Source organism: Mustela erminea, chromosome 18 (assembly GCF_009829155.1).
Source record: "Mustela erminea isolate mMusErm1 chromosome 18, mMusErm1.Pri, whole genome shotgun sequence".
In the NCBI taxonomy this organism is placed as follows: Eukaryota; Metazoa; Chordata; class Mammalia; order Carnivora; family Mustelidae; genus Mustela; species Mustela erminea.
In genome coordinates this window covers 59,388,551-59,402,403 of record NC_045631.1, presented here as the reverse complement: position 1 = coordinate 59,402,403, position 13,853 = coordinate 59,388,551, and the positions used below count along the sequence as shown (strand labels likewise).

The 13,853-nt window shown below is 55.5% G+C and overlaps 1 long non-coding RNA gene across 1 annotated transcript in view; it reads left to right on the top strand.

Moving 5' to 3' along the window:
• The window catches only part of LOC116577816, a 19,901-nt gene extending 6,048 nt beyond the window's left edge, over positions 1-13,853 (top strand). The window contains exons 2-5 of the long non-coding RNA XR_004280627.1: positions 6,830-6,945; positions 9,005-9,080; positions 11,616-11,920; positions 12,508-13,853. This is a non-coding gene — a long non-coding RNA (uncharacterized LOC116577816). The remainder of the gene's footprint in view (positions 1-6,829; positions 6,946-9,004; positions 9,081-11,615; positions 11,921-12,507) is intronic.

The window sequence follows — 13,853 nt, the reverse complement described above, 5'->3', positions numbered from 1 at the left end:
GACCTGAGCCGAAGGCAGCTGCTTAACCAACTGAGCCACCCAGGCGTCCCGGATACATTTTTTTAAAAAGCCCCTTTCTCTGCTTCTTGCTGGGGAACATCTCAGTGAGAACTAGAATTGAATTCGGTGTCGGGAGTGTTTGAACCTGAAGGCGCTGTGGAAATTCCACTTTGCAAGCGAGCCCAGAGGGGCTCAGAGGACCAAAGGCGTGTTTGGGTTTGCTGGTGTGAACCTGGGCTCCCGCTAGTGAAGGACGGCGCCTGGCGAGTGCACCCCCCAGCCTCACGGCTGCCTCTGAGCCCTGCCCCCACCCCCCACCGCAGCCTCTGCCTTTGTGGCTGCCAACCAAGCGAGGAGAGTGGGGCGGGCCCAGGGGTGCCAAGTCCTGAAGTTCAGCAGATACAGACGGAGAAACCTCCCTCCATCCGGTCCCCAACAACCTGGTTCTCCATTTTGGAAGCAATCTAGAAAATTCCTAGATTTCCTCCTGGGGGCATTCGGTGCCCCCCTCCCCGCAAGGATGCCCAGAGCGTTTCCTCCCCTCCTGCCCTCCCGTGGTTTCCCCTTGGTCCTGCGCATGGGGTTCTCTACGCTGCTTTGTTTCTCCTAACGAGGTGCCCTGAGGGTTCCGTCCCATCAAACCCATAGACCCGCCTTGTCCCTTTGACCTTCTCCGTGGTTCCGTGGTTGGGTGTATGGTGGCTTGTTGAACTAGACGCTGACGGACAGCTGGTGAGCGGCCCCAGTGGGTGTCCTGCCCCTGCTGCAGCGAGTGGCCCTGCTTCAGATCCCAAGTTTCTCTGCAGGGACGCAGGCCTGCCCCCAAGGTCTGGGATGGCCGTGAGAAGGCTCATCATTGAACCCACAGAGCGCGGGTGGTCCTTGGCCCCGGCCCCTTTTGGCCCATCCCGGCTGGGTTCCCGCAAGAACACAGGAGTAGCTCCGGGCGCCGACCGTGGTGGTCATGGTCTTTGGGGTATTTTGATGGGATAGTCCCCCCTGGGGCTGAGCACTGGTATTTCCCTGTCCTGGCTCCAGACACCAGCGGGCTGCTCTCCGTGTCACCACTTCCGGTTCCTCGGCGTTTAGGGCAGGCTGCTTCCTGGGGTTGCCGCTTCTCAGAGGCTCCCGTCGCTGACGGGAGAACTTGTGCCCCAGAATGGCAGGGCTGTGTCCTCAGAGCTTCAGCAGGTGGCTTGGGACCTGCCGTGTCGTGAGGAGGCCGCCACATAGGAATTGGCAAGGCGACTGCGGGGTTGGAGCCACTCACACAGCAAATGTATACTTAGGTAGTCTTGCCGCAGGAAGACAGAGCGGTGGCCCCTGGCAGCCCCCAGGAGCGGGACCAGCGGTGACCCGAGCCATCGATGATGCCAGAGCATTTCTTTGATGATGGCAGGGAAATGTGAGCACAGAAAGCACAGACGAGGACCCTCGGTTTTATCTAGCTTGCTCCCCAAGACCAGAAATGCCAAACATAAAGGGATTTCCTGCAAGGAATTGGTTTACACAATCACCGGGGTGCCTCCTGGACAGGTTGGAAGTCCCAGGACAGGCTGTCCCGAAGGGTGGGCTGGACCTCTGGATACTGAAGCCGCTGTCCATGGGCAGACTGCCATCTTCCTCTAAAAACCTCAGCTCTGTTCTTAAGGTCTTTCAACTGATTAGGTCAGACCCACCGGGGTTATCCAGAGCAATCTCCCTGACCTCAAGTCAACCAGTTGTGGATGTGAGTCACATCTGCAAAATACCTTCACAGAAACACCTCCATTCGTGTTTGATCGAGTGCGGGGCGCTGATAGCCTAGCCGAGTGGACACCTAAGATCTCCAAGGTGGCGTGTTACTCTGTGGGAAAAAAACCCCTAAGTGTGGAACGACATTGCTTGCGTTTCCCAGGGCCGCAATATCCGATCATCACAAACGTGGGGGCTTAAACAACCGGAGTTTTTCTTGCAGTTGTGGAGGCTACTGGTTTGAAATCAGGGTGTCGGCAGGGCCTGCTTCTTTCAGAGGCTCGAGGGGGGAAGCCTTCCCGCTTCTTCCAGCTTCCTCAGGAGGACGCCGGCCATTCCTGGCCTCACAGGGAACCGTCCCACTCTCTGCGCCCATCTTCACAGGGCCTTCTCCCCTGGGTCCTTGTGTCTCGGACCTCCCTCCCCTCAGCCTTATTAAAGACGCCAGCATTGGGTTTAGGGCTCAGCCTCATCCCAGGAGGATCTCATCTTGTGATCCTTCACTCAGTCATGTCTGCAAAGACCCTGTTCCCCAAAAAGGTCACACCCACAGGTCCCAGGGACTAGAACTTGGTCACGTCTTTCTGGGGGCCACTACTCGACCCTCTACAAATAATATATGGTTTTACTTCTGTTGTGCAGCCAAAAGGGATCAGTGTGTTCATGGGTGTATGCGCCTTTCCTCCGAGGGTACCCAGGACGCTGAGAGCCGTTGCTGTCTTTTGCTGGCAGTGAAGAGTGTTTTAATGATCCATTTTTGACCTCATGAACTGTGTGCGATGTTTTATTATTTTTTAAAAGATTTTATTTATTTATTTGAGAGAGACAGTGCAAGCAAGAGAGAGCACAAGCACGCGGAGTGGCAGAGGCAGAGGGAGAAGCAGACTCCCCGCTGAGCAGGGAGCCATCAGGGCTTATCCCAGGACCCCGGGGTCAGGACCTGAGCTGAAGGCAGTGCCACCCAGGCACCCCCTTGTGCATGTATACATTTACACAAAGTGTAGTTTCCTGAGCTACTTAGTATTTAAGCTCTTGGCTTGCTTTGAGCTTTGATAACATTTAATCGAGTTTTTAAAACTTAAATTTTATAAACATTTTCTATAATAAAAGTATTCAGGTCCTGGTCTCCCCTCAGTAAATTCTGATTTCTTTATTGCTGAGAGGAATTAAAGATTTAGATAAAGAAGATTCTGTTTATGGATTGGAAGATTTGCTATTTTTAAGACGTCGATTCCCTCCAAATCGATCTAAGGATGGAACACAATCCCATTCATAATCTCCGCACACTTAAAAAAAAAAAAAAAAAGACATACAAGCTCATTCTAAAATTTGTGGGGAAATTCCAAGGAATTTGAGTCATCAACACAATCTCAAAAAAGAACGCGGTAGGAGGACTCACAGCCCCCAGTCAGGATTTGCCGTACGTAAATACGGAACCAGCGTGGTGCGGTGTGGACTAGTGAAGTCCGAGAGGCCAGGCAGTGTGGCCCGGCTGGTTCGCTCAGGAGCCCCCTGTAGAGAGGGCCCGGGGCACAGCGGAACCTCCAACACTTGCAGGATGAATGCAGAAGGCTGTGCCTGCTGCTCAAATGTGGAGACAGCCAGGGAGGGACTGGGATATGGCAGGCTGAGGCAGGGGCGACTTGAAGCCAGTGGGATAGTGCTGCGACTGAGCCCGGGTCCCTTACCTGGAAGAGAGGGGACAACAGATTGCTGCTGACCTCTGAAAATGCCACCGTACTTGAGCACACATTATCCTCATGGGCAGATGAGCACCGGGTCCTGGGTCCCAAGGCTGTGACAATAGTACGGGAGCTTCTGTACTGCCGTTGGCTTTGCAAAAAGATGGTGGGTGCAGTTTGTATCGGGGGGCAGTGTGCGCCAGGAGACAGTAGGCACCAGGGCTCAGTGTGCACCAGAGGACAGTGTGCACCAGGAGACAGTACACACCAGGGTCAGTTTGCACCAGAGGTCAGTATGCAGTAGGGGACAGTATGCACGAGGGGTCAGTATGCGCCAGGGGACAGTATGCACCAGGGGTCAGTGTGTGTGAGGGGTCAGTATGCAGTAGGGCACAGTATGCACCAGGGGTCAGTAGGCACCAGGGCTCAGTGTGTGCCAGAGGTCAGTGTGCACCAGAGGTCAGTATGCAGTAGGACAGTATGTATCAGGAGTCAATATGCACCAGGGGACAGTAAGGACCACGGTGTCAGTATGTAGTAGGGGACAGTATGCGCCAGGGGCCAGCATGGACCAGGGGTCAGTATGCAGTAGGGAACCGTATGCACCAGGGGTCAGTAGGCACCAGGGGTCACTATTACAGTAGGAAATAGTAGGCACCAGGGGTCAGTGTGCAACAGGGGTCAGTATGCAGTAGGACAGTATGTATGAGGGGTCAATATGCACCAGGGGACAGTATGGACCAGGGGTCAGTATGCAGTAGGGAACCGTATGCACCAGGAGTCAGTAGGCATCAGGGGTCAGCAGGCACCAGGGGTCAGTATGGACCCGGGGTCACTATGCAGTGGGGGTCAGTAGGCAGTAAGCACCAGGGCTCAGTGTGCACCAGAATGCCTGCCTTCCTTGTGGTTTCATCAGCATGATTCCTTTTGATCAAAATTTATCACTGATTTTGTTGTGAAAATCTCATTACAACACCCAAGCATTTTTATGACCGACATGAATTGCCTAATTGCCGCGTGGAGAGAATCCTCTGTCTTACCCTGACCTCCCCGCCGGGCTGTGCCCTCCCCTTCTCTCTTCTACAGGCTCGTTCCCGCCTTCCAGCTTGATCACTTCCTGCTAGTGAGTGTGGGTTTCTTAGTTGAGTTAATTGGCGTGTTGTTCTTTAATTGTTTCTTGGTTTGAATTCCTCCCATCAGGGTGGAAACCCCCAACAGTGGGTTCACAACGTTGGCCGCAACACTGGGCACAGAACTGGGACCCCAGCCTGATCCCTAAAAATGAGTAGTTTGAAGGTAGGCATGGGGCACACTCATCCCCAGACAGAGCGTCTTTGTAATTTTAAAACCTCGTGCTGCCAATTAAGTTAAAAATCCGCTGTGAAGGCCCTGGTAAGGGTTGGGGGAGCATGTGGGGAACCAGCACCCGTGCAGGTGCTTGGGGGTACAAGTGGGTTCCGCGTTTCTGGAAAGCAGCTCGCCGGAGCCGTCCCAGGTCCTTCAACCACTCCGCCTCTTTTATCAGGCAATTCCACACATAGGGAATATCTGGAGGAAATAAAACAGAACTGGAGAGGCACAGAAAGATGTATTTGTGTACCAGCGTGTTCCCCGCAGCAGAGCTGGCCCATGCGTCAGAAACAGCTCAGCCTTCCTCCGTGGGATTCAATCAAGTACGCTGTGTTCATGCAAGGACATTCAGTGCTACCCTTATGATTCAAGTCCTGGAAGGTCTTTGCTACGACACGGTGGAATCCAAGTGTAACATTACATGAGTAATTAGGGGGGCGCCTGGGTGGTTCAGCTGGTGAAGCATCTGTCTTTGGTTCAGGTCATGGTCCTGGGGTCCTGGGATCGAGCCCCGCATCGGGCTCCCTGCTCGACGGAGAGCCTGCTTCTCCCTCTCCAGCTCCCCTGTGCTTGTGTCCCCTCTTGCTATCTCTCTAACATAAATAAATAAAATCTTTTTAAAAAAGCATCAGGGCGCCTGGGTGGATCAGTGGGTTAAAGCCTCTGCCTTCGGCTCAGGTCATGATCTCAGGGTCCTGGGATCAAGCCCCGCATCAGGCTCTCTGCTCTGCAGGAAGCCTGCTTCCTCCTCTCTCTCTGTCTGCTTCTCTGCCTACTTGTGATCTCTGTCAAATAAATAAATAAATAAAACCTTTTAAAAAAATTAAATTTGGGGCGCCTGGGTGGCTCAGTGGGTTAAGCCTCTGCCTTGGGCTCAGGTCATGATCTCAGGGTCCTGGGCTCAGAGGGGAGCCTGCTTCCCCCCTCTCTCTCTGCCTACCTCTTGCTTGTGATCTCTCTGTGTGTCAAATAAATAAAATCCTAAAAAAAAAAAAAAGGATCATCCACAAAAATCATGAAACAGCAGAAAGGAAGTTTTTGCAGCTCAAAGTTACAACCCCCCCCAGGGTTCCTATTCGTGAATTTTCATACAGGAAAGATGCAGCACAGAGCACCCGTTAGGACCATGGAGATGTGAGCTCGCTGTTCTGAGAAATCGCAGAGCGCGGGAACACATCAGGCCTCCTGGGACCGGAGCCTGCGGCTCGCGATGCTCTGCTGTGCGTCTTGCAAGAGGCATGTGTGTGTTTGGGGGCCTCACTCTGTCTGGTTCTGGAGAGAGCGCCCACCTCCCCCAGGACGTGACCCTCCCCTTCCCCTCTCTGTGGGGTCCGGTGTTGGGGGAGGGGGTGGGTCTGGGCCCTCCCCTGGGCATTTGCCCGAGGACTGTCTTGCTTCCTCTGCTAAATCGGAGGCTTGTCCGTCATGCGTCCCTGCCCCGGACACGCGCGTCCGCGGCGAGTCGCCGAGACAGCCCACGGGGAGAAGCAGGGTAGGAAGAGCAGGAAACAGAGAAACCCGCAGGAACCCGGGGCAAGCCCGAGTATCCGGACACACCCAGAGCCTTCTTGGTTGGGACGTCCACTTGGTGGCTCGGCTCCGTCCGAGCTGAGTTTCTGTCCCCTCCGTCAACGTGAGACCGTGTTTTCATTTCAACTTCCTGTCGAACGTTTGTAAAACTCGCCAACGTTCTAGGCCAGAAACGGTATCAAAGTCCCCGCATGGACACCCTGTGGGCCCCCTTCTCTGGTCACGATGCAACAGGACAGGAGGGTGTTGTCGGGGGGCGGTGCGGAGAAAGACCGAGCGGACACATTGCAAATGCAGACGCAGGCACGTTCCGACCTACGTGGAGCCCAAGGGATGCTCCACGTCAAGGCCGACGTGAGATTAGGCCGCAGGCGGTGAAGTGGCCCGGGCTAGAAGACCGGGGCCACCACGTGCTGGTGACGATTTGGGGGAGGCGGGAGCCCCACACACCGCCGGGGATCAGGTTGGGCATCAGGTCAGCAGTCGCTTAAAAGCGACATGAACACTTACCATAGGACCTTGAAATCCCCCAGGTAGCTCCCAGAGAGAACTGGAAATAGACGTCCGCCCAAAACTGTCCCCCGACGCTCAGGACAGCGCCCCTCCTGATGGCCCCAGAGCGGAGTCAGCCCAGGCGCCCGTCAAGGGGGTAAACGGATAAACAAGTTTGGGGACAGCCACAGAGATGGCGGCTGGGGACGGAAGGGAAGGGGCGGCTGGTGACGGCGACGGCGGGGGTCCCTGTCAGACGGCTCTGCTCCGCGGAAGAAGCCGGACGCAGCGTGACAGCCTATACGCTTCCACTTCTACGGAATCTAGAAAAGGCAAAACTGACAGACCTGAGCCACGGGTTGGGGTCCTGGCGTCCTGCCTCTCTGTGCCAGGGGTTTCTTTGGGCCTTTCTCATGGGACGGGCCTTGGAACAGAATGCCTTATCACTGTAAAGAAAGTCATAAAACTTTTTCGCCCCCTTTTTTAAAGGTTTTATTTATTTTTGCTAGAGAGAGAGAGAGTATGCACAGTGGGGAGGGGCAGAGGGAGAGGGAGAAGCAGGCTCTCCACGGAGTAGGGAGCCCAGTGCAGGGCTGGATCCAAGGACCCTGGGATCATGGCCCGAGCCGAAGGCAACACTCCACTGACTGAGCTCCCCAGGCGTCCTGATTTTTTTTCTTGTCATGGGTGGACAGATATGTTAAGTTCTAAAAAAAAAAAAAACAAACAAATTTTGAAGCTAAGTACCCCACACAATTCCATGTTTGTGAACTAGTCTATGTACACAAAAGTCTGGAAATCCGCTCGTCCAACTGCTGCTTACTTAAAACAATAGTGTCTTGCTTCCGTGATGGAAACCTACAGAAGGTGTTTGTGAGCAGCCCGGGGACCCGCCAGTCTGGGCTCCTCCTCCTCATCTTCGATATCTAAACCTTAATTATGGCAGTGGTCGCACGGCTGCGTACCTTTCCCCAAACTGATAAAACTAACTGTAAACGGGTGTGCTTTATTGTGTGGAAACTGTACCCCTAAAAGTGGAAAATTAGCAGAAGCAGAGAGATCCGTATCCAAGGTCTGTGGTGTGTAGGGACAGTGTCCCGGTTGTGAGGTCACACCCTGCCAGGGGTCACCTCCGGAGACGCCGGACGCCACCAGGAGCGGAAGAGGCATGGAAAGGTCCTCCCCTAGAGCCTTCAGAGGGCACGTGGCCCCCCACCAATGCCTTGATTTCAGGGTTCTGGTGTCCGGAACCCCGAGGGACTAATGTCCCGTTGTTTGCAGTCCTTGGCTACGGCAGCCCCGGGAGGCTCACACGGAGGGTTCTGACCGTCTGAGGGTACTGATGTCGGGATCGGTGGAAGGTAGGCATCGCCCATAGGACGTGTTAGATTGACTGATAGTCCTTTAGGGGAAAAATAATAAAGTCGCACCCCTTATGCCAACACAAAAGTAAAAAGAAATCAGATGGACAAGAGGCTGAATTGTGAACTCTGTGCCCAGGAGCTGTCCCTCCTCGCCCGCCAGCCCTGACAGCCCCCGGTCTACTTTGTGCGTCCATTCGGGACGTGTCCTGTAAGTGCGGCCACACAGCGCGGGGCCGGGTGCCTGGCTTCCTCCGCTCAGCGTCCGCTCATGTTCCTTTGCATCGGAGCTGCCGTTCCGAGAGCGGGATGTTTCTGGGGCGCCTCGGTGACTCAGTCGGTGAAGCATCTGACTCTGGATCCTGGCTCAGGTCATGACTTCGGGCTGGGGACACCGGGCGGTGGGATAATTCTGAAGCTGCGCTTGTTGTCATCCCTTGACACCCGTGGAAGACAGGTCAGCGGGGGCTGGCTCCCCACGAGGGCTCCTGCGTGCGCCTGCTTTCTCTCTTTCCAACTCCGTCTGCTGTTCTGGACGTGGGGACCTACCCAGCTCCCGGCCTCTGGATGGACGCCCCCAGGAAGGAGGGGCGCTGCCTGCGGACTCTGGGTGTGCAGCAGGTGTGGGTCTGGGCCCCGGCCGGTAGGAGAAGCCGTTATTATGTATCTGCTCCCAGAACAGCCTGAGTCGTAGAGCAGAGGCCAAGAGTAGGATGTCGTGAGGAAATGTCGGAGAGTAGGACAGAGAGAAGAGAAGCCGCACGTGTGGGGTCACAGGCCTTCCATCCCAACAGAGAGGCTACCGGACGCTTGCAGGCAGATGAAGAGGCTTTCTTCTCTCTCTCTCTACCCCAGGGAAGAGGGTCTTTTGCCCAGGAACTGGCCACACAGGCCTCGCCCAGCAATGATGGCGAGGTGTCCATTCCCTGAGGTGAGTACAGGAGTGGATCGGGGCGCCCCGCCTCTGCCTCCTGCGGAAGGTCCCCCTTAGTAGCGGAGGTGGCGGGGGTACAGGCGGCCGTCATCCCGGTCTCTCTGGGACTGATTCCGTCCCGGTTTTTCTTCTGCTGGAGTGGGTTGACTTGTGTTTCCCGTATTTCCAAGTTCTAACCCTTGGGACCTGTGAATTTAATCTTATTTGGAGAAAGGGTCTTTGCAGATGTACTTATGGCCAGGATCTCAAGGTGGGATCCCCCCAGGTAATTAGGGCCACCCCAACTGCAATGACAGCCGTCCTTCTCTGAGGAAGATTTGAGACGGGCACAGGGAGAAAGGCCACGTGAGGATAGGGACAGAGACCGGGATATGACTGCAGGTCAAGGGATGTGCCAAGGGCCCCGGGACAACTGCCAGCAGCTGTGAGAAGCAAGGACAGGATCTCTCTGTGGGTTTCCAGAAAGAACCAAAGCTTCTGACGTCTCGGTTTCAGACCTCTGGTCCCCAGAACGGGGAGAGAATGCCCCAAATTGTGGTAGGGACTTACCGCTGCCTAGGACACGTGGCTGCCCCGTATAAGGGATTTTCAGTGCGAAAGCCGGGAGAATCCCCAGCACATCAGGAAAGCTGGTCAACCCGGCCTTTGCGATGCCTGCCGTATTTTTTGAACTCGAGTCAAAACCATGAGCTAGCTCCGGTTCCCACGGCATTTGGGGTTTCTCTGGGTCACGACTGGTAACTATCTACGTCACGATTCCTGCCCGGTCTGTCCCTCGACGTCAGCGTTCTCTAGTATTCGGGGCCTTCTGGCTCAGTGGACCGTTGATACCAGGGGCTAGGAAAGGGCAGGGGTTGCCCGTGGCCTTCTCAGCAGCCCTGTGTGTCCTTGGGGGTGTGCTAACCCCCCCACATCTCCGCTTCCCGTCCTCTGGAAAGAGGAGATGCCCCACCTCGCCCTCAGACAGCCCACGGGTGTCCCGGCTTCCGGTGGAACAGTGCTGCTGAAGGCCAAACTGCCAAGGGGCCCTCCCCTTCCCGCGGCTTGGACCCGAGCCGGGAGACACCAGTGGGCTCACCGAGGAAACTGCGGGCGTCTGGGTGACAGCAGGAGTCTGGAAGCTTCATCCGTGGGGAGTATCTCCTGGTTTCCTTTTTCCTCTGTTTCTCCGTTTCCTCCTGGACCGAACCAGCGGACCCGCCGGTTCTCTAACCGGAGAGAACTCCATCCCCAACACCTGCCGGACCCTGTTTTCCTGGTTATGGATACAGGTGCCTGTGGGGGGCTGCGGTAGTCACCCCGGAGCACAGCCGTGGGCGCCTCCTTCTCCCTGACCCCATTGGGGCGGACCCCGCTGCCGTAAAGGAAAAGTCAGGATTGTCTTGCCAGCCCGGGAGCCTTGCCTGGGTTCACCCTGAGCCCTCCTGCCTTCCACTGCAGTCAGTCGCGGGGAACCTCTTCCCATGTGCTGGGTGCGGCGCGGGAGCCCCCCAGAGCCCTCCCCTCGGTCTTTGGCAACTCAGAGCCCTGGGGCTGGAGATGTCGCGGCCCCCCGGGGCCAAGGCCTGCCCCTGGAGGTGGTTTCTGGAAACACACGTAAAGCTTCCTTGGACCTCACAATTTCTGGAGTGCAAGTATTTAGAAATGTCTCCCGCCCCAAAGCTGGGGTGCCCAGGTGCCAGGGGGGAGAGGGAAGACAGAGGCATTGGGGAGGGGCTGCGGACAGCCTCCGAGCGGGGCCCGTGGGCCCGTGGAGGGGAGGGGCTGCGGACAGCCTCCGAGCGGGGACCGTGGGCCCGTGGAGGGGCCAGGAGATAAGCTTTCTTTCTTTTTTAAAGATTTATTTATCCATTTTATTACTTTTTATTACTTTAAAAATATGTTATTTATTTATTTGCCCTAAATTTATTTATATGAGAGAGCACAAGCAGGGGGAGCGGCAGGCAGAGGGAGAAGCAGGCTCCCCGCTGAGCCCAGAGCCCAATGCAGGGCTCGATCCCAGGACCCTGAGATCACGACCTGAGCCAAAATCCGGAGTCGGACCCTCAACCGACTGAGCCCCGTAGGTGCCCCAAGATAAATTTCTCCAAGAGGCCGGTCTTCTATTTTCCTCACCTACTGCATTGTCCACATACGTAACAATAATACATGCTCACAGTTAACAAATATTTTTATACTTTGTGTTTTCATATATATATATTTAAGATAGTTTAAGAATGCTTTTGTATAGTGTGCTCTCCATATATGTAAAACATCCGTTCCCGGGAAAAGTAATTCTTAAAGTTGAGCTCTAACTCACATTCGATCAAGGGTACAGATCGGAAGGAACTAGCTCGGCGTATTTTCACGTCCGTTGCTGGCTGCATAGCCACCGCTCTGAGACGCACAGTGGTATGGAGCAGGCCTTCTCCAGCCCCCACAGCTCGCCTCTGTTCTCATGGGCAACCCCGCAGACTGGCCGGCCCGTTGTAGAAACCTGTGTGAATGGGATTGTACAGAATGTGCTCCTTTCTGTCTGCCGTCATCTGTCAGGTTTGGAGAACTCACTTGGTTCCCGCGTGGTAGTATTCCGTTGAGTGTCTACACCACGGATCGGCTCCTTGCTTTGTCGACGGGACCTGGCTAGTGTCACGTCGGAGACAGCACAGGTGGCACTGCGGTGAGCTCCACACAGGAAGCAGGTGTGCGAGGGCACAGGAGACACTTTCCAGATGTGAGATCTGGGGGTCGGAGGGTGGCAGAAGCCAGCCGCTCCTCCCGAAACCCTGACCGACGGGCGGCCGGAGAAATCAAGACCCCGTATTTGGAAGGCACGGATCATATCTACGGCACGACAGGTAGGTGGTTTTGAGACTCCGATGCTCAACCCCATCATTCTTTTGCTTACAGACGCACCGTGTCAACACGAAACATTTGTTTGCTTTTGGTAACCGCTTTAGAATAAAACCCCCAGAACCAGAAGGCACCATCATACTTGTGAGAGCAAGCCTCCCCCCATGATGGCGTGTCACCTGCTACTGTGCTGAGGAGAGGGTAGAGGTGGGGAGGAGTGTGAGGGAGCAGGTGGTAGGGTTGAAGAGGGGCGTGGGGCGTGCAGGGGGGAGGGGAGCCCAGAGGATTCATGATGAATATGGAGACCCAGTTACTGGAGCAAGACCCGTGTGGACCACATCCGTTGGCTCCTGCCGTGCTTGTTGGCAGGCGGGTAAGTTTGGCGGCAAGGATGGGGCCTCCCCAGGACAAAAGAGAAGGGCAGGGGGTGGGGGCCAGGATGACAATGGGGAGCACTGCTGTCCCCTCCCCAAAGTCTTCGATGTCTTGTTCTGCGCTGGGCTGGCCGGGGCTTGGGGGCAGATGCTGCCCGTACCCCGTGTTTCAGGCCGAGGATCTTTAATGACATTTTCCTCGTGTCTTTCCTGTGAAGAGTGGCTTCCCCCTCCGGCTTCAGGTGACTTTGTGATTTGAACCTGGACACGCCGACGCCTCTTCCCACAGCCCCTCGTGCATCCTTCCAACTAGCTCTCTGGCTCTGTGCTCCCTCAACGCCCCCTTACTCATCACCCTGAACAACGAGCGGTTTCTACATAATCTGAGGAAAGGATTTTAAGGTCCAGGTGACCAGAGCTTGAAACCTGAATGTCTGGGTGGCTAAGTGGGCGGCGTTAGGCGCCCGGGACCCTCCTTACCCATGCATCTCCTCCGTGTGTGTGTGTGTGTGTGTGTGTTCGCGCGCGCAGGGTCACAGGATTCTCTGCGCCCACAGTCCCTTTGTCCTGAACATACACCGCAGACACTGCCCCGAAAAGCCAAACCATCAAAGCCGTGTTACATGTCAAGCCCTGAGCACCTGCTAGGGCACCGGGGGTGGGGGATGGGGTGGGCTGAACGCCAGGGGCACGCCGCCAAATAAGACAGGGTCGCTGCCTTCAAGGAACGTCGCCCGACTCCCAAACTGGCAGACGTCCTTTGACATCCAGATGTGACGCTTGGCCAATGCAGAGCCTGGGGGGTGGGGGTAGGTTTTTTTTTTTAATTTAAATTGCGATGAGATGTACACAGCATAAAGCCACGAGGCACATTCACACTGTACTACAACCGTCACCGGGTGTTTCATCCTCCCAAACTGACAGTGACCCTGTGAAACACCAGCTCCTGGCCCCAGCCCCGGCCCCAGGCCACCTCTCGGCGACCCTGGGGAACCCCGCACAAGGGGAATCCGAGAGGATCTGTCCTTTTGCAACTGGCTGATCTCACCGAGCTCCGTGTCCTCCAGGCTCCTCCAGGTGTGGTCGGTGTCAGGGTGTCCTTCCTTTTTGCGGGTGGGTCGGATCCCCGCGTGTGGACAGATGCCATATTGTGTCTCTGTTCATCCCTTGATGGCCACCTGGGGTCCTATGACTGTCGGTGATGGTGCTTCTGTGGACACGGGAGGGTCACATACCAACCGGGCTTCTCAGTGTATTGAACTGTCAACACTCAATGCCAGGGAGGTTTCACCCTCCAGGAATATCCAGCGTCCAGCCTCTCGTGAGAAAGAAGGCTCCGTGGGCCACACTGGACTGTGGTCCTGTGTGCCAGTGACCGGCAGCGAGCAGCCCCTTATCCCGGGACAGTGGCATCTGGACACAGACCAGAGGCTGACCGCTAGATGTTATCGTGCTTACTTGTTGTTTTCCTTTTAGTCGAGTTAAGAAAAGAGCAAAATATTTCCATTACCTGCATCTCTATCAAACGTGAAAAACAGGGAACAGGTGGAAAGGTCTCTGTGTT